General features: G+C 43.9%; 1 protein-coding gene and 1 long non-coding RNA gene across 2 annotated transcripts in view; one reads left to right on the top strand and one right to left on the bottom strand.

Moving 5' to 3' along the window:
• LOC115192653 (protein shisa-like-1a) overlaps positions 1-17,537 on the bottom strand; it is a 46,007-nt gene extending 28,470 nt beyond the window's left edge. The window contains exon 1 of the mRNA XM_029751407.1: positions 17,416-17,537. The gene's annotated coding sequence lies outside the window, so the exon portion shown is untranslated. The remainder of the gene's footprint in view (positions 1-17,415) is intronic.
• Positions 16,759-18,426, top strand: LOC115192654 (uncharacterized). Its single transcript, XR_003877969.1, has 2 exons — positions 16,759-17,070; positions 17,500-18,426. It is a non-coding gene; the product is annotated as an uncharacterized LOC115192654 (long non-coding RNA).
• The last annotated feature ends 2,741 nt before the right edge of the window (positions 18,427-21,167 follow it).

The raw sequence follows: 21,167 nt of genomic DNA, 5'->3' as shown, positions 1-21,167 counted from the left end.
ACCTCATCCTTTCATGATCTGGACAGACCATAAGAACTTGGTCTCCATTCAAGAAGCCAGGAGGTTGAACGCTTGTTTTCTAGAGTGAAGTTGAACCTGTTAAAACCTATCTCCCAGGATCCAAGAATCAGAAAGCAGATGCCCTGTCCTGGCAACACGATGTCTCTAATGAGGAGAGGGGACTCCGAGCCCGTCAACCCCAGCTCCCGCATTGTGGCTCCTGTGTTATGACAAGCCCAGACCCAAGAACCTGACGCTGGTGGGGTCCCACTAACAGACTTTATGATCCGCAATCAGCCCATTCTCGAGTGCTACAATGGAGACACTCCTCTAAATTAACTGGGCATCCAGGGGTTAATCAGACACTGGAGTTCCTGAGGCGAAGATTCTGGTGGCCCAACATGATTGAGGATGTGAGATCCTTTGTTGCGGCCTGTTCCACCTGTGCCCAAAGCAAGTCATGACAGCTCCAAACTCTGCCCATCCCCAGCCAGCCCTGATCCCACCTGTCCGTAGACTTTATCACAGGGTTACCTCCATCCCAAGGTCTTACCACTATCCTGGTGGTCGTTGATCGATTCTCCAAGGCAGCCCATTTCATTGCCTTACCCAAGTTGCCCTCAGTGAAGGAGACCGCTGATCTCATGATTACCCATGTCTTTTGACTACACGGACTTCCCCAGGACATTGTCTCGGATTGTGGGCCCCAGTTCATTAAAGGTGGACTCACGGAAGCTCGCTCCACGCTACATAGGCCCATTCAAGATCCTGAGTCGCATCCGCCCGGTCACCTATCGTCTCCAGCTTCCCAGGTCTATGAGGGTTTGTCCATCCTTCCATGCCTCTCGTCTCAAGCTGGTAAGGACCAGTCCCTTCTCTCCCCCCACACCTGCCCCTCAGCCACCTCGACTTGTCAATGGTCACCCGACCTACACTGTCCGGTGTCTGTTGGAGGCCGTACCTGGTGGCCTGAGAGGGCTACAGCCCCGAGGAGCGGGCGTGGGTGCCTGCCCGGGACATCCTGGATCCGGGACTCGTTCGGGACTTCAACCAACTATGTGGTGGTCGCCCTGGCTCCGCGGCTGGATCCACTCCTAGAAGGGAGGATACTGTCATGCTTCCAGCTGTCATCAGAGGGCGGCAGAGACTGCCCTTGAGACATTAACAACACTCAGGTGTGTCCTATTTACTCATTATGATTTCCCTGTTAAAAGACGTGTTTTTTCTGTAGTCCTTTGCTGTAGCTTGATTTATGTGCCGGGTGCGTTTGTCTCCTGAGTGAGTTTTCGAGACTTAGTGTTTGTTTTTCCCAGTGTTACTGTGATCCTTCTGTTACCATTTAGTATTATGTTTATCCTCAACCGCTGATTCCTCATCTGATCTCTTCTCTGCACCTGGGTCCAACCTCACCATGTCACACATGCACTATGAAGTCTGCATTACTACCAGACAGGAGAACCAGATCTGTCAGTCGGTTGTTAAGAAACTACTGAAGGTTTCGGTCTGTTTGCAAATTCCGACGAGATAGAGAGAAAGACACACTCTTATTGCATTCTTACGCTGTCTTGTTTTTAATCCAACATTTGCTTCCAGCCAGTAACACATTTTGCTTCCTAAAAATGCTGTTTTGTTTGCTCTTGGGTATTGTTCATCTAATGAGTTTGCATCTTTTGCGGGGCTAGACAGAATATTCCCTTCTGGATATAGATTTCTATTTGATTTATTGTTGATTGGCTGTTCAGCTGTTAAATCCAAGGCAATGGCTTCAACCCCTTTGCCCCATTTACCATATTGTCAGCCTAGGAACTGCAGCATGTAGGGCATCACTGACTTTTCATCTGTATTTGTCTCTTTGAAATACCTGCATGGAGCGCTAGCCTTGATGTCTCCTCATTTCTTATAGCCATACAAATAGCCTTTTTGGTTGTCCATCTATCCTAATGTACAATACTTCTGTGCCAATCTGTCCCCTGAGTTTGTGGGGAAATAAGATTAGCTGTCCGCACACAGGAGATTGAGCATTCCGGTCAGCTATTGTCTCCAGGCATCAGGTCCCATTCCTGGTCTCATTGATGGTCTGATTGATGCTCTTTATGAATTCATATCTGAATGAATTGGATTTTATTCCAGTTTTATGACTTTAGAGTTTCAGCTAGAGACTGTGCTGTGGTCCGTTATGAGCCAACATTTGATAGCTGTAGTAACGCTGGGATCTAATGACTGTAATTGACACACAAGCCTCGACAGCAGATCATGATCAAATAGCTTAACGGGGACCGTCCGGTGCTGTGCTTTCATGCTCTGGTCTTTGTGTGTGTGTGTGTGTGTGTGTGTGCTGTGTGCATGCATATATTCGTGTGTGTGTGTAGAAATGTATAAGACTCTTTCCTTTGTAGCGGGGGCATTATTTGATGAAGTATATCCTTCCTTTAGCTTGAGTGTATTTTGTTGTTCAGTCTAAATTCCCCCCCAAAATTCGAGGTGCCTTGTGTACATCATACCTGCTGTTCCCGTAGTGACGGCTCTGAAGACCATGTAGTTCTGTCCTTTTTCTAAAAAGATTAAAATCCTCAAAATAAACATAAGGTAGTAGGGTGCAAATGCAAGTGGACTTGCGGCTTGAGGTTGCCTGGGAAAACCTCACAAAAGAGACGGGGGGAAGAGTGGTTATTGCTCTATCTAGTGAGTAATTAGCATCTGTGGTAGTGAACAGGAAATGTAAAAAAACTAAAACAACACGGCAGGGTTACCATGCCAGGGAGCGTGTTGTGTTTGTGATGAGTGTGGCCCATGCTACTTTAATGGGCTGCTGTATTATGTGCCTGCCTGCATGGGAGACTTGTTTTTGGCTTGTAACACTTTGTTAATTAAAGCTAGAATCCTTAGTTGCTACATACATTTTTTGGACTTATATACATTAATTATATATACTAATTGACTCTTGAAGAATATAACTTATAAATGCCTCATGAGCTTAGTTTAACTGTCCCACCACATCAGAACCCCAAATATATGTAAACAATATATGTAAACAAAGTGAACTATAATTTTGATATCATGGATACCTTACATTTCTCCAGGCCCATCCCTCAGCTATTCACTAAAACACAGGTAGGGTGTCCGCTCCATTATTGTTTCAATTAAGAATTACAGTTTTAAGTTGACAAAATCAGAGGAAGCAGCACTGTAATCAAACTCAATTCAGCTGGAGGCCTGTTGAGATATGTCTGTGGGGAGAAAACGCTGCCCCTCCCCCATCCCACACACTGCTCATTCTTCTCTCGTCAGAATCCTCAAGGGCAGATATGAAAAGTGTATATCTTGTTAGAATTATGTCTCGTTAAAATGAAAGATTTCACTGAGCACCAAAATGTGTTGTAGACTAGATGTACTCACACTAAGCCATTCTCATAACAGCATTGTTGTCTACTGATATGTTCATTGAGAGTGTTGATGTAATAAATAATTAGGGAATGATTAAGATCATCCAGTCGTTATGGATGATTCTTATTTTCATTAATGTTGCATTAATGTCTCTATGATGTTGGATTCCATATTTGAAATTCCTATCTGGCTATTTTGTCCATGAGGTTATTGGGGTAGGAGTATATTTAGAGGCTAGGGTCAGAGGATGATGTGGTGGCAGTCCAAGAGAAATTAGTTCAGCCCAAAGCACAGTGTCAGAGAATCCAAACAAACAGTCTGGTTGTGTCTGGGAGATACTGTCTTGTCTGCCCATATCAAAGATCACATACAGGGATAGGACATCTCTCTGGAGGACATTTTTCTGGGTACCCATAGCCTTAGTCCTGCTGTTGTGGTTGTCAGACTACTTTCCCAAACTATAAATTCTGTAACTGAATTTAACAATAAACATACTGACTGAGATGAATGACTTGACATCAATCTCCCTTAATCTACAGGATCGGTGTCCCTATACCGGGACGGTTGAGCTAACATGCGCTAATGTGATTAGCATGACAGTTGTAAATAACAGCAAACTTACCAGGACATGGACATGTCTTATATGGGCAGAAAGCTTAAGAGTATCAAGTCCCTAACAAGCCCAAAAAGGGTACTACATCCTGTTATCAGAAGTGTATGTAGAGGAGTGTTGGGTTTGGCACAGCAGATAACCCTCCTTAAACCAAGATACAGAGACACCGCAGAAGATATACACCCAGAGAGCTCAGACTCCACCAGGTCACAGAGGTCACTGGGCAAAGGTCACACACATGCTTCACACACTGGGAATCACTCTTGCTCTGAGAGAATGTAATATCCACTTTTTATCACTCTACTCTGGGTTTCAAACACTAATGGTGTTTTGGCAGGTGGTTTATATGGACTGTTAAACACCAAAAAGGGGAGAGTTGAGGAGAGCTCTTCCAGCTAGAGCTTGTTTCCAGAGATTGTCATGTGAAGTGTTGGGTGGTTGGGCCTTTACTGAGGAATCCCACCTCGTTACTGAGCCTGTGTAACGGTCGTCGTACGTAGTGGACCAAGGCGCAGCGGGTTGAGTGCTCATAGTGACTTTATTTAACACTGAACGAACAAAACAAGAAAACAATCGAACAACAGGATTGCAGGCTAAACACACAGCTATGTAACAACAACTTCCCACAAAGGGACAGGTGAAAACAGGCTACCTAAGTATGACTCTCAATCAGCAACAATGATGTACAGCTGTTCCTGATTGAGAGCCATACCAGGCCAACAAAGAAATACACAACATAGACAGAGCATAGAAAGACGAAATATAGAACATAACCCAAAAACCCCGGAATACTCTAACCAAACACCCCTCTACATAAACACATATACTAACAAACCCCGAAACACTCTAAACAAATACCCCCTGCCACGTCCTGACCAAACAAAGGTGCAGACCCCGGATGCACCTTACACAAAAAACACAAAGATAACCCCCCCCAAAAAAGAATCCCTACTAAAGGGAGGAAAGGGAGGGTGGCCACCGTCACCGACGGTTCTTGTGCTACACCCCCCCTCCTCAAACCACCTACTATGGAGGTGGCTCAGGCTCCAGCCTTACTCCCCAACCTAACCTGTCCACCCCCGCTAAATATTTATTAATTGTTACCCTTCCCGAAGTCTCTGGGCTATGGTGCATCGCTGAAGACCTCGGGCTGATGTGCGTTGCTGGAGACCTCAGGCTGATGCGCATCGCTGGAGACCTCTGGCTGCGCCGATTCCGGACTGTAGGGCGTCTCTCGCTGCACTGATTCCAGACTGTAGAGCGACTCTCGTGCGTCGATTCCGGACTGTAGGGCGACTCTCGCTGCGCCGATTCTGGACTGTAGGGCGACTCTCGCTGCGTCGATTCTGGACTGTGGGCCGTCTCTCTCGGCTCCGGACTGTGGGCCATCTCTCTCGGCTCCGGACTGTGGACCGTTTCTCTCGGCTCCGGACTGTGGGCCGTCTCTCTCGGCTCCGGACTGTGGACCGTTTCTCTCGGCTCCGGACTGTGGGCCGTCTCTCTTGGCTCCGGACTGTGGGCCGTCTCTCTCGGCTCTGGACTGTGGGCCGTCTCTCTCGGCTCCGGACTGTGGGCCATCTCTCTACGGGGCGCTGTCGCCGGAAGCTCTGGACGGGGCACTGTCGCCGGACACTCTGGACGGGGCACTGTCGCCGGAAGCTCTGGACGAGGCACTGTTGCCGGAAGCTCTGGACGAGGCACTGTTGCCGGAAGCTCTGGACGAGGCACTGTTGTCGGAAGCTCTGGACGGGGACTGCGTACTGAAGGCCTGATGCGTGGGGCTGGCTTAGGACGCGCCAGACTAGGGACACGCACCACAGGGCTAGTGCGAGGAGCAGGAGCAGGACGAGCTGGACTGGGCTGACGCACTGGAGGCCTGGTGCGTGGGGCTGGTAGTGGAGGTACGAGACTGGTGACACACACCCCAAGGCTAGTGCGAGGAGCGGGAACAGGACGTATTGGACTGGGCTGATGCACTGGAAGCCTAGTGTGTGGTGCTGGCTTTGGAGAGACGCCAGACTGGAGACACGCACCTCAGGGCTAGTGCGAGGAGCGGGAACAGGGTACACCGGGCCATGGGTAAACACTGGAGGTCTGGAGCGCACCTCCTGCACAACCCGTCCTGGCTGGATGGATGGTAATAGCAGCCCTGCACGAGCGGAGTGCTGGCACAGGGCGAACTGGGCTGTGCAGAGGCCTGATGGTTGCCATGCGTAGAGCAGGCGTAGGGTAGCCTGGGCCTAGGAGGCGCACCGGTGGCCAGATGCGCTGTGCAGGCATCCTTCTTCCAGGCTGGATGCCCACCTTAGCACGACACTTGCGAGAGGCTGGGATCACTCGCACCGGACTGTGCGTGCGCATGGGCGAGATCGTGCGCACTTCCGCATACTCCGGCGCTCTCCACTCCATATGCTCCCCATAATAAGCACGGGGAGTTGGCTTAGGGCTCACCCTTGACCCAGCCAAACTACCCGTGTGCCCCCCCCAAATTTTTTTTATTGGGGGTGCCTCTCATGCTTCCCAATCGGCGCGTATAAAGCTTCATACCGGCGCCGCTCCGCCTTGGCTGCCTCTATCTCCTCCGGTGGGCGACGGTATTCACCAGCCTGGTGCCATGGTCCAGCCCCGTCCTGAATCTCCTCCCATGTCCACGATTCCCTGTAGTCCACATAATTTCTCTCCAGCTCCTTACCCCGCTGCTTGGTCCGTTTGTGGTGGGAAGTTCTGTAACGGTCGCCGTACGTAGTGGACCAAGGCGCAGCGGGTTGAGTGCTCATAGTGACTTTATTTAACACTGAACAAACAAAACAAGAAAACAATCGAACGAACAGGATTGCAGGCTAAACACACAGCTATGTCACAACAACTTCCCACAAAGGGACAGGTGAAAACAGGCTACCTAAGTATCACTCTCAATCAGGAACAACGATGTACAGCTGTTCCTGATTGAGAGCCATACCAGGCCAACAAAGAAATACACAACATAGACAGAGCATAGAAAGACGAAATATAGAACATAACCCAAAAACCCCGGAATACTCTAACCAAACACCCCTCTACATAAACACATATACTAACAAACCCCGAAACACTCTAAACAAATACCCCCTGCCACGTCCTGACCAAACTAATATAACAAATAACCCCTTTACTGGTCAGGACATGACAGCCTGTCTGTCCTCTTAACCCTGTTGTGTACATTTCATGTTAATTAATTCTGTGTTACTGGTCCAAAATGACCGCCCCATTATAGCTGATTACAAATCCATAATAATACAAATATTATCACCTAATGTTGTGTTAGATCTTTTTATCAACTTAAGTTCTTGTGAACATTACACGTTTTGAACTTCTATTTGCTATTTCATGGCCATTGACCTGAGCTCATACAACTCGTTTTTGAGTAAAGAAAAGTATGGATAAGTATGCATAATGTATGGATTATTTTGACTATAACAAATACTCAGATGAATCATATTGTGCTATTTATAACAGACTACTTTGTGTCAAAGTTTAACAAGGACTCTCCTCCTCACCAGTGTCATGATCAAAGATATGATCAAGAGCCTCACATACAGTATATCGTTTGGTTATTGTGCTGCCACAGAATGAATTGTGAGCAAGGCCTCAAAAAAGCTGTATATACCAGAACTAAAAGTTCTCTTTATTATTGAAACAATGTTGCAATTGTTTGTGAGAATGTCAACAGGTGTGGTTCCCATGGGGGAAAAAATTATATTGGGGAAAGGTTCCCGTGGGGGTTGCCATGGAAGCCAAGAAGGGGAGTGAGGTGTGTGTGTGTCTGTGTGCTCAAACACACATGCATGTGGGGGTCTGGGAGAGGGAGTGTGTCCATCTGATGAATGGGCATGTGCCTGAACTCAATTTTATACACTAATTGTAGACTTACCCATTCATTTCTAATGACCGGTAATTTTTGACCGGGAACACCACAGGTGTACAAAAGTTAAATAAAACACCCAAAATGTAATGAACATCATCTAAATGTATTTTGTGTTCAGATGCCCTGTGTGGACAAAGTCATGGAACCTTATGACAATCAGATTACATTAACTACCTTTTTCAGAGAAAGAACTTGTAAATCGGTCCAATTCGACCGGAACACAGCAGGAGGGTTAATGACCAGAGACACAGCCACAGTGCCTTCAGAAGGTATTCATACCCTTTGACTTATTCAACATTTTGTTGTGTTACAGACTGAATTCAAAATGGATTGAATATATTTTGAATATATTTTCTCACCCATCTACACACAATACCCCACAATAACAAAGTTAAAACAGGTTTTTTTAAATGTTTCCAAATTTATTACAAGTGAAATACAGAAATATCTCACTTACACACCCCTGAGTTAACACATGTTAGAATACCCTTTGGCAGCGATTACAGCTGTGAGTCTTATGGGTAAGTCTCTAAGAGCTTTGCTTACCTGGATTGTACAATATTTCCCCATTATTCTTTTCAAAATTCTTCAAGCTCTGTCAAATTGGTTGTTGATCATTGCTAGACAACCATTTTCAAGTCTTGCCATAGATTTTCAAGCAGATATAAGTCAAAACTGTAACTCAGCCACCCAGGAACATTCACTGTCTTCTCGGTAAGCAACTCCAGTGTACTGTAGGTTTGGCCTTCTGTTTTAGGTTATTGTCCTGCTGAAAGGTGATCTCATCTCCCAGTGTCTGGGGGAAAGCAGGCTGAACCAGGTTTTGCTCTAGGATTTTTCCTGTTCTTAGCTCCATTCTGTTTATTTTTTATCCTGAAAAACGCCCCAGTCCTTAACGATTACAAGCATACCCATAATATGATGCAGCTAACACTATGCTTGAAAATATGGAGAGTGGTACTCAGTAATGTGTTGTACTGGATTTGCCCCAAACATAACACTTTGTATTCAGGACAAAAAGTTTATTGCTTTGCCACATTTTTTGCAGTATTGTTGCAAACAAGATGGATGTTTTGGAATATTTTTTATTCTGTACAGGCTTCCTTCTTTTCACTCTGTCATTTAGGTTAGTGTTGTGCAGTGACTACAATGTTGTTGATCCATCTCCAGTTTTTTCCAATCACAGCCATTAAATTCTGTAACTGTTTTAGTCACCATTGGCCTCATGGTGAAATCCCTGGGCAGTTTCCTTCCTCTCCGGCAACTGAGTTAGAAAGGACGCCTGTTTCTTTGTAGTGACTGATTACACCATCCAAGTGTAATTAATAACTTCACCATACTCAAAGGGATATTCAATGTTTGTTTTTTACCCATCTTCCAATAGGTGCCCTTCTTTGTGAGGCATTGGAAGACCTCCCTGGTCTTTGTGGTTGAATCTGTGTTTGAAATTCACTGCTCAGCTGAGGAACCTTACAGATAATTGTATGTGTGGGGTACAGAGATGAGGTAGTCATTCAAAAATCATGTTAAACTCTATTATTGCAGACAGTGATTCCATGCAACTTATGTGACTTGTTAAACAAATGTTGTGTCCTGAACCTAGTTAGGCTTGCCATAACAAAGGGGTTGAATACTTATTGACTGAAGACATTTCAGCTTTCAATTTTTTATTCATTTGTAAAAATAAATACATTGAAAAACATAATTCCACTTTGACATGGGGTACTGTGCATAGGCAAATGACCAAAAATATCAATTTAATCAATTTCAAAATCAGGCTGTAAGACAACAAAATGTGGAAAAAGTCAAGGGATGTGATAACTTTCTGAAGGCACTGTATGTCACGTCCTGACCAGTGAAAAGGGTCATTTTGCCATAGTAGTATGGTCAAGGCGTGGCAGGGGGGTTGTTTCTATGTTTCATTTTCCATGTGTGGCCAAGTATGGTTTCCAATCAGAGGCAGTTGTCTTTTGTTGTCTCTGATTGGAAGCCATATTTAGGCAGCCTGTTTTCCTTTGGGTTTTGTGGGTGGTTGTTTTCTTTTTAGTATGTTAGGATACCTGACAGAACTGTTTGGCTGTCGTTTGTTTTTTCTTTGTGAAGTGCCTTCATTAAAAATAAAAGATGAGCACTCAACACGCTGCGCCTTGGTCTGTTCACTACGACGCCTGTGACACTGTAGTTCACCTTCTCAGTCAAGGTGAGCTGATGGAACTTCATAGAAAATTAACGTATTGTGATTTTTTTTAAACTTCTGACACCATATATTAATAAGAAGATGGGACAACATAGTGTTAGCTTTAGGAACGTATTTAGTAAGATAAACCGGATATACTTACAGAGCATTATAGATACTGTATTTCATCATACTACAGTGATGAAGCACACTGACCCATTCCATTCTGGCATGCTCTCTAAAAAAAAATCTATATCATTATAACTAAAATTCTGTCCCTTCTCAAAATATTATTTGAAATATACACTTGGCTCTCCAACCCTGTTCCTGGAGAGCTACTGTCCTCTAGGTTTTTGCTCCAACCGTAATCTAGCATACCTGATTTCAATATTTAACTAGTTGATAAGCTGAATCAGGTTAGTTACAACTGGGGTTGGAGTGAAAACCTACAGGATGGTAGCTCTCCATGAACATGGTTGGAGAGCCCCGCACAAGGCACTTAGATATTAGCTGAATTCCATTGTGATTACTTTTTGCAGGATTTCATACAAAATGGGTGTGAGATCTCATCGTTGTGAGGTAAAACCTGAAATCTCATTACATTAACATTTTGTGAATATGGCTGATTGAAATAGTAGAATACATGAGGTGCAATTTCGAAACTTGGTTGTGCATCAGCAGTTTTCCTCTTGTCATATGTCACACACTGACAGTCACTCAATTAGCCCATGTCAGTAAACTATTTTTGATTGGTAAATGAGTCTAGACAGCGATCTAAACTTCTAGTAATCATGGCTGAATTACCGACCTGGGCACGCAGGGCACGTGCTCAGGGGCCCTGACCACCAAGGGGCCCCCATTGATGTTGTTAGTTACTCTCACTCAGATATCATATTAAAATAGCATAAGTAATGGCAAAATGTGTAGAATTGCAGGATGTACTTTTAAAACTGTAAAAAAAAAAATTGTTATTATAAATATTTTTTCTGCTAACAGATCCATCTGTTCGTATACAATTATAGTTTGTGATCCCAGTGCTGAATTAATGTGACTTACTGTGTAGCGGTTAACTGTTTAGCTAAAATGCTAAGTGTTTGTGGCAATTTTTTATTTATTTTTTTGCTGTTCTCCGACAGTATTTTGGAGTTTTTAAATTGTATAGAAATGCAGTAAATGAGCTTCAACTTTCTTTAAGAACAATTAAAGTTCTTCTTTACTTCAGTGTAAAACTAACTGGATTCTGCAACAATTATGGATGATAACGCTCCGAAGGTGTATCAGGGGGAGTTGGGATATGCAATAAACACATTTCCAATTCACACATGCATATTAATTCACACTTGTAAATGTGCGAAATTGGACAAATATAAGCACCCACCAAATTATTCGTATTATTATTCATATTACTATTATTAACTGTGGGGAAGATGGCTCATTATAATACTGTCTGTTCCAGATATCAGGAGTCATAAATAACAGATCTTATAATGAATCACATTCCCTCGATCATTATCCCAGACAACAAGGCCAATACACACAACTACAGTCATTACTACAGACATTACTACAGCAGAAATATCACATGTTCTGTTTAATGCACAGACATCTCAGTGTCATTTTATGCATTTTGCCATGAATATCATTTGATTATGAAAAGCAGCTGCCAGCTACATCAGTGGATCTGGATCAGAAAGAGACAAAAATCGACTCTCTTACGGAGGCACCTTTTTCATCTGTGGTTCCCTCTGTCCCTGTGCCATCCTGTCTGTCAGTGTACGTTCACACCAGGTCTGGTGTGAAGCTAGAGAGATGTGAACATTGTCAAAGAAGGAAAGTACACCTTGCTCCACTTCTAACCCTGAGAACTATATACTAATCTATAGTTCCAGTCCCACTGCTCCGGTGTGTCACTCTGCCGCCAGTCAACGGACACTTAGAGGGAATAGCAGGAAGTCCTGAATATGCCTCATGGATTGGAATCTAAACTGCAGATATGAACAGCTTGGGTAAAAAGATGATGTTACCCACTGAACATCAATGAACAAACAATGAGAGAAATGTTGTCCCTCTGAGCAAGGACAGTGAGTTATGGGTGATATTTGCATCCACTCTCTCATGGTTTGTTTAAACCCAAACCTTGGATACTACTACTCGTGTTCTGAGTGATGTTGACTTAGGGGTCAGTCCATTTTCTCCAATATATATAATGATATTCTTGGGAATGAGCTGGCACCTTTCATAATGGACGTGAGGTGAGGTCACATATTCCCTTCGGTCACCTGGCTGCCACACTGCATGTGGACAGACGCTAGAGAGGCATCAAGGTCACAGCTTTGACATTATCCTTTTATCTGGGGTGGAAAGTTCATCCTGTCCTGACGCTTGGTCAAGTTGAGACAAAGAGGCAGCTAGGGGGACTTCATGCCGTAATGCTAACTCATTCACCTGTAATCACGAACAGCAGGTGTAAGACATTGACATTCCTCCCTCATTCACTTTTCATTCGATCTGGTGGCATTCCCCTCTGTATACACCTACTGGCTGAGCATGGGTCAGTGAACCTTAAGTCTAATATATGGACAGTCACACCCCTGCCTCCCCACTCTCCCCTCCTTACTGATCTGTCATTATCTGTTTTCTAATACATGTATAGGGTGCACTGTGACACTGGTCTGTCAAAGGTCAGATCCACTAGTCCAGCAATTGGTCGCAGGCAGGTAGAGCAAGTAATGAGTATTGACGACGGGGAGCTGAGCCATTCATTACAGTATGATTCAGACATCGGGCTTTTCAGAACATTGAGTTCCTGCTCCTGTGGATCCATAAAATTGTTTGTAGTATGGATCAAGATATTTTGCCAATGGTATGAGAGGAGCATGATGAGTGGCATGCTGATTCCATGGCATCACAGATTAATTGCTTTCTCGGTCTGATTGTGTTATAATGCAGAGAAGGCTTCAATAGTACCAATATTAGCACAGTTTATATGCGCCATTTAGCAAAGTGCAGCCATTATTGTAATTCTAAATCTTGTTTATCAATAGGTCAATACTTCCATAGCCAGGTAGTGTAGGATTTAAAAATGTGATGCATGTTCTGTTGACCCAAAGATGCACTTCTGTACACAGAGCATTAACACAGAAGCACACAGCATATTAGTATTCAAAACTGCCAGTGGGTGAAAATGTCTCTGAATTTCAACATCATGTAATTTATTTTATTATTCCTGCTTCTCATTTCAGTAAGGCTTAGATACACAACGAGAGAGAGAGAGAGAGAGAGAGAGAGAGAGAGAGAGAGAGAGAGAGAGAGAGAGAGAGAGAGAGAGAGAGAGAGAGAGAGAGAGAGAGAGAGAGAGACTCTACCCTCGTGTTGGGTGACAAAGCAACCACCCACAAATAATGTTAATGTGTATACTGATGGAATGACATTGTAGTGAAGGGTGACTACAAACAAATCAACACTATTGACATTTCAGTTTAATGAATGCATTTAATGGATTAATGGAATGTGGTTTTATATGGAGTAAACAACAACGACAAGCTTTTAATGTGCATTGTTTTATCCATTGAGCAGACACGGTAATACACAGCAGTAAACGGGGTCTGAATGCATAGAGTTCTCTATTCCTAGTATCAGATATTACACTTGACAGTGTAACAGGGGAGACTGCTGGCTTACTGCGTCTGGTGTCTAATGGTTTTAAATACCAGGCCCAGCGGGCCCACAGACACAGAGGATACACAATACAGCTGATGAGTGGATCAGATGAGATGAGAGTCTATTATACATATATTCCTGCTAGGTTCCTGCTAGAGATGATCATCTGTTGAGTGGAATTGGATACGGGGGAGCATCAAAGGCAACGTCAAGTAACCGACTGCTGTATATGAACTGAGGCCGCCTGCCTGGCTCCGTCAGTCACACAGAGAGAGACAGAGAGAGAGACTCATAGACCCAGCCCAGAAATGGGGAACTCCGTATGAACTTGATGCAGAGACAACTTAATAAGACTGATATTCTATATGGTATTCTGCGAATTTCAACTACAGATGTTTATTAAAAGTAATTGACCGTTTTTTTCTTAGCTAACCATCTAAATGGTTCGTTTGTAGACTTGGCATGCTGATAACTTGTCTGTGTTATTTTAAATAAGACATCTCATTTTTATCCCCCCCACCATAAAAAGCCATGAAATAAACCTTTCACTTTTCTTTGCTGATAGGGGATAAGTGGTTGTCTCACCTAGCTATCTTAAGATGAATGTACTAACTGTAAGTTGCTCTGTATAAGAGCGTCTGCTAAATGACTAAAATGTCAAATGAAAAACATTTGTTGATATAGCCCTATTGGATTGAGGCTATGTTTAGTGCTTTTAATTGACACCTCCCCTTGTAGGGCTCAACAGCTGCCCAGACAGACAGTGTTAGACGTGTGACAGCCTGTGAGACACTAACAGAGTCATGACACTCCAAGCTTTTTTTAGCCTTTATCAGACCTACTTCCTCCAGTTCTTTCATGTTTCAGCCTGAGAAGTACATCTGCTGGATCTGCTTCTGGCACTGTCTACTGCCACCTATTCTGTATTTTGTTTTACATCAGTTTAATCATCGTCATTGACCCAGAATTAGAACACACTCATAATTATTTTTGTGCAAAATTAAAGATTCTGCTAAGCAACTGGCCACAGCATCTCTTCTTCTCTTCCATCCCCTGATTTAGGCTACTCTATGTGTCAGGTTGGCTTTAAAACCATCTCAGTCAAAGATGTCCCACACTGACCCCCACACTGACCCATTTTATTTGTACACCCAATCAAAGGATCAGAGAATGAATCTATTACTGAAAGCATAAGCTACAGCTGGCTAGCAATGCAGTGCATTAAATGTGGTGAGTAGTTGACTCAAAGAGAGAGAAAGACAATAGTTAAACAGTTTTGAACAAATATATTTCTTCCAAAATTAAGGAGAAGCAAGAGAGAGAGAGCTAGCTACATTTGGTTGTCTTTTTTTAACTTTCACATTCAATTAGCTAGCTGAATGCAGTTAGCTAGTTTAGCCTACTCAAACACCTGGCTCAAACAGAGCCATGTTATGTTAGCTAGCTGGCTATTGCTATCCAACACTGGAACTCTTCCAAGTCAAGGTAAGCTTTTGGTTTAATAAATGTATTGCCGCCAGGGCCCGCCGGTGCAACTGCTAATTCTGACTGTACACTGTACTGCATGTTTGTAGCGGGTTTACTAGTGTGTTAGATCCAGTAGCTATGTTGACTATGAGGTGACAACGATGTAGGCTGTGCGTAGCGGTTAGCAGTCATGATATGGTTTGGCTTGGAAAGGTTTTTTCGCCTGGTCACAGACAGCTGATGTGTTGTGCACTGAAGTTCCACAAGCGAAGGGAAAAGGTGGGAGGAGGAGAGTACACAGATTGTTGCAAGGAGCAAAGTGAGCAAAGTGGAGCAAAGGGATCATGCTGTTTGTATGTGGCTGCTATGAAAGTGAACTGTGTTTGTGTGTGATCAGGGGTGTATTCATTCTGCAGATTCTGTTGAAAAACTGTTCTTAAATAGAAGCAAACGGAACGAAACGGGGATAAACATACCTGAATTTGTCCAATGGAAACTCTCATTTGCAACTGTTGGACTAATTATTACACCCTAGATCAGCTAGATGCAGGCAAGAGTTTGCAAGGTGGTATTGAATGTGTCACCTTGATTACTCAAAATTCTCGACCTGTGCACCTGCGATGTAAACTTGAATTCATAGGCTATGTTGTAGCAACCTCATGATGGGTACAGGGAAAATTTTAGTAACATGCAGGAGCATACACCTATCGATGTTACATTGAACTGGGTGAATGGAATATGAATGACAGTTACCCAATATGCTGTAATAGAAATAAGGCGAAGCTCATAACAAAAAAAAATCTTTCTCCCTCATCTTAAACGGTAACGACCGCCACTGGTTTACACTGAGAAAAACTGACCCATGTTCCAACCGAGTGTGTGTTCCTATATATCCTCTCCCTTGTTTAATTAAAACGAGTGAATTCATAATCACTTATAACACAGACCCCCTCAGAGCATTTAATTTAAACATTTCCATTCACTAAATCACTTTCCTTACGTCAGAGAACAGTGTTCTCAGAGAAGGACCCATGGGCGAGCTACTGTGTAAAGCCACCCTGTAAGCATGCTGAAATGCATCCATCAACTAAAATACAAGAGGGAATATGCTACATGTTCTCAGTGCTATGCCTGAATCAATTCTCAGTTTGCAGTCATTAAAAGTGAAGGCTCAGCACTGTGTGCATTAGCCCTAATGGACACATTACCTCAAAATACTCCAAAGGCCACTGTGTCACCCACATACTGTACGCAGACACAATCACAGACATGCACACGTGCACGCACAGACACACGCACACACAAGATGCCTCTGGCCACGTTTACTCAAGCAAAAACCCACTGGGTACAGACATCAATTCAACATCTATTCCACGTTGGCTCAATGCAATTTCATTAAAATGACGTGGAAACAACGTCTATTCAACCAGTGTATGCCCAATTGGAAACAAAGCCCATACATTTTTACTAATTTCTTTACACACAAGAGTGTGAATTCTAAATCATTAGTCAGTGAGAAGATGGCTTTATGTGATGTACAAAGGGATTCTCCCTCTCCTCTCTAAATCCTCTCAACGCACCTCCACACGCCTGATTCCAAGTTACCCACCGACAGCCACTGCCAATCTGCCTTAATTGCCTCACATGTAAAGGGAGAGCTGAGAGACAGAACTCGCTGCCCTCGCCTTTCTTACACTGAGCTCAAACAGCTACCATGGTAGAGAGAAAACACTCCACCTGGATATCAGAAAAGAAGAGAGCATACCGTGTTTACAACCCAACCTAGAGTGTAACTTCTCTCCTCAGTCCTCACAACAAAAGACGCAGGCATCCCTCAAAGATGAAAACAGTGTGTCATTTGACGTAGTAAGTGTGAACTTTCTCATCCTTCAGTCTCTTGACTGTAGATCTACTCAACATGATGATGTTGTTTTTAAATTGCTTGCTTTTTGTTGTTGTTTACTTTACAGTTCTTTGAGATTTCTTTATATAATGAATAGTGCTATTAAATCTGAATAAATTATTAATATTATTATTATAATAAACTATCACACAAAACCATACAAGCTCATGTGTGTCTTCCTGCATGACTATGGAAAGGACAATGTAAGGATATAAATACACACTTTTAAAGTGAAAAAAAAGGACCACACAGAGCAGAAAGAGAGAAAGAGAGAACTACTAGTTATAAGACTAGCTTTTTCAACTCACCTTTTTTGAGCCTGTAAAGGAGGGTCTTTCCCGTTCCTCCGTTCAGTCAATATTTACTCTTTGTTTACTCTTCCTTTGTTGCAGCTTGACATAAATACATCCTCACCCTAAGGACCTGATCTAAATCAACAGCGCGTGAGGGAGAGAGGCAGGAAGGAAATGCCAAAGAAGAAGAAAAGAGCACTCTCCTCAAGTCCTCTGCACTGTATCCAACTGGTTAGAGCTCAGCGATAGTGAGAGAGAGAGAGAGAGAGAGAGAGGGAGAGAGCTAGAGAGATGAAGCGATACTGCGTGAGTGAGTGAGAGAGCGATCGGCGAGCGAGTAAGAGAGAGAGGAGGGGTAGCAAGCAGTGTTCACACTAGGGTGACTCTTTAGCCCCGTTTATACCTGACATTTACATGCGTCCTTCGTCCTGATCTTTTCTTGATCTAGTCTGTTTACACTTGTGAAATTGGGATCACAATCAGTTCACAATGCGTATTTTAATCGTCTACACGTATCTGAAAATGTGAGTGAAATCGAATGTGGACATTTTCCAGACACGGCACGCATGTTAGCACCAGGTATAAACGGGGCTTCTGTCTTGCGTTGCGTGTGTGTGTGTTTCCTTGTTTTTGTGTGTGTGTTTCAGTGTGCGAGCTATGGCATTTCTCACATGTTGTCTGAAACAGAAGCCACAGGGTCAGCTGCTGTCACCGCTGTCTCTGTTTCTTATCCCATTCATACCAAGACAAAAAAACACCAACTTTAGCATGCCGTCTTCTTTTTACTGCCTTTTCTTTATATCAGAAAGATATTGCCAGTAACAAAGCCTGTACTTTTATTTCCACCGAACGAGGTAGTCATGAATGCGGTATTATGTTTTAAAGTCCTGTCAACGGCTCAGTATAAAATGTAAATCATCTTACCGGCTTTGGCACACATTAAATCATGAACATTCTATTGTTGTCCGACATCGTCCTTGTCAGTATGTAAAAGTATAAACAAATAAATGGGGGATTATATAAACATTGCCCAGCTTCTTTTTTTTCTTTTCTTCAGGCAACATACTGTGAATCCTGTGTGAATTAGTTATCTGTTTCTATATTTCACTCTCTATCACAGCTGTCTCTCTCTCTCTCTTTCCCCTCTCATTCTTTATCTATGGCTCTCTCTCCCCGCACCCTCGCTCTCCCTCTCTCTTCTCCCCCTCCTCGATTCCCCACAGTTAATTTGCATCCCAGAGAGAGTTATAATCTAATCTCCGTTGCAAATGGAAATGAATCACACACAACACACATACGTGCAGTCACACATGCACACACACCTGCACACACATGCAATGGATGGCTTTGGATTGAATCTCAGAAGCAGTGGATGTTGTTCCCACCCCACCATGAGAGGTCCTTGCTGTCTGTTTAACTGGGCGGGGAATGGCATGGGCATTGTAAATAGCACTCTGTCATCTCTCTACAGGTCTCTGATTTATGATGTGACACATGTGCCCTGTAACAGAATTGAGGCTGTAAGTGCTTCTCTTCCCAGGAGAGTTAATGTAATGCACAGCACTATGCTACAGAATGCACAGAAAGCCCCTTGCCATCCATATTAGATGTCAAGTGGAAGGTGATTTAGACGCCACCCAACAGACATGGTTGTACAGATGTAGGATCTTAATTTGAGCCAGTTTGCTACAGAAGGAAAGTAATCCTGCAGCAACAGGAAATGTGAATTATTATGAGGATTATAATTAATGGACATTTTTATAGGAGTTGATACATTTTTTGTAAGGGAAAATCGGGTCAGAAATGTGGAAGTGACAAACTTCAGAAGCCTTTTTAAACCTCAAATACACTACAAGTTTAAATTGTCCGGCATTGCAGGATCGTTTTCCTGCAACAGGGTGATCAAATTAAGATCCTACATCTGTATATATACACTGTGTGTTGATAAAGTGCCATAATTCCACCTATGCCACACACACAGCACCTGAAGATGAAGTGAAGGGGGAACTTTTTTTAAAGAGGAAAGATGGGAACATATGGCACTGCTATCATCTTGATGTGTGCATAAAAGTGGTTTGGCATGTGGGTGGCACCTGCACACTGACTGAGAGACGAGACACTACAGGCAAAGCATCAATACAGGACTAAGATCGAATCGTACTACACCAGCTCCGACGCTCGTCGGATGTGGCAGGGCCTGCAAACTATTACAGATTACAAAGGGAAGCACAGCCGAGAGCTGCCCAGTGACAAGAGCCTACCAGACGAGCTAAATAACTTCTATGCTCGCTTCGTGGCAAGTAACACTGAAACATGCATGAGAGCATCAGCTGTTCAGGACAACTGTGTGATCACGCTCTCCGCAGCCGATGTGAGTAAGACCTTTAAACAGGTAAACATTCACAACGACGCAGGGCCAGACGGATTATCAGACATGTACACCGAGCATGCGCTGACCAACTAGCAAGTGTCTTCACTGACATTTTCAACCTCTCCCTGTCTGAGTATATAATACCAACATGTTTCAAGGAGAACACCATAGTCCCTGTGCCCAAGAACACTAAGGTCACCTGCCTAAAGGACTACCGACCCGTAGCACTCACATCTGTAGCCATGAAATGCTTTGAAAGGCTGGTCATGTCTCAGATCAACACCATTATCCCAGAAACCTTAGACCCACTCCAATTTGCATACCGCACCAACAAATCCACAGATGATGCAGTCTCTATTGCACTCCACACTGCCCTTTCCCACCTGGACAAAAGGAACACCTACAGAGTTCCCGCTCAGCCCAGTCAAAACTGTTCGCTGCTCTGGCACCCCAATGGTGGAACAAGCTCCATCACAACGCCAGGACAGCGGAGTCAATCACCACCTTCCATAGACACCTGAAACCCCACCTCTTTAAGGAATACCTGGGTTAGCATATAGTAATCCTTCTAACCCCCCCCCCCAAAAAAAATATCTAGATGTACTATTGTAAAGTGGTTGTTCCACTGGATATCATAAGGTGAATGCACCAATTTGTAAGTTGCTCTGGATAAGAGCGTCTGCTAAATGACGTAAATGTAAATGTAAAAATGTGAGAATGCAATTAATTGACTACAGGTCAGCGTTTAACACCATAGTGCCCTCAAAGCTCATCACTAAGCTAAGGACCCTGGGACTAAACACCTCCCACTGCAACTGGATCCTGGACTTCCTGACAGGCCGTCCTCAGGTGGTAAGGTTAGGTAACAACACATCCACCCCACTGATCCTCAACACGGGGGCCCCTCAGGGGTGTGTGCTCAGTTCCCTCCTGTACTCCCTGTTCACTCATGCCTGCACGGCAAGGCACGACTCCAACACCATCATTGCATTTGCTGATGACACAACAGTGGTACAGTAGGCCTAATCACAGACAATGATGAGACAGCCTATAGGGAGGACAGCAACCTCACCTTCAACATGATCAAGACAAAGGAGATGATTGTGGACTACAGGAAAAGGAGGACCGAGCACACCCCCATTCTCATCGACGGGGCTGTAATGGAGCAGGTTGACAGCTTCAATTTCCATGGCGTCCACATCACCAACAAACATGGTCCAAGCACACCAAGACAGTCGTGAAGAGGGCACGACAAAACCTATTCCCCCTCAGGAGACAGAAAAGATATGGCATGGGTCCTCAGATCCTCAAAAGGTTTTACAGCTGCACAATTGAGAGGATCCTGATGGGTTGCATCATTGCCTAGTATGGCAATTGCTCGGCCTCCGACCGCAAG

Source organism: Salmo trutta, chromosome 4 (genome assembly GCF_901001165.1).
Source record: "Salmo trutta chromosome 4, fSalTru1.1, whole genome shotgun sequence".
NCBI classification, from domain to species: Eukaryota; Metazoa; Chordata; class Actinopteri; order Salmoniformes; family Salmonidae; genus Salmo; species Salmo trutta.
This window is presented reverse-complemented; position numbering and strand designations above follow the sequence as displayed.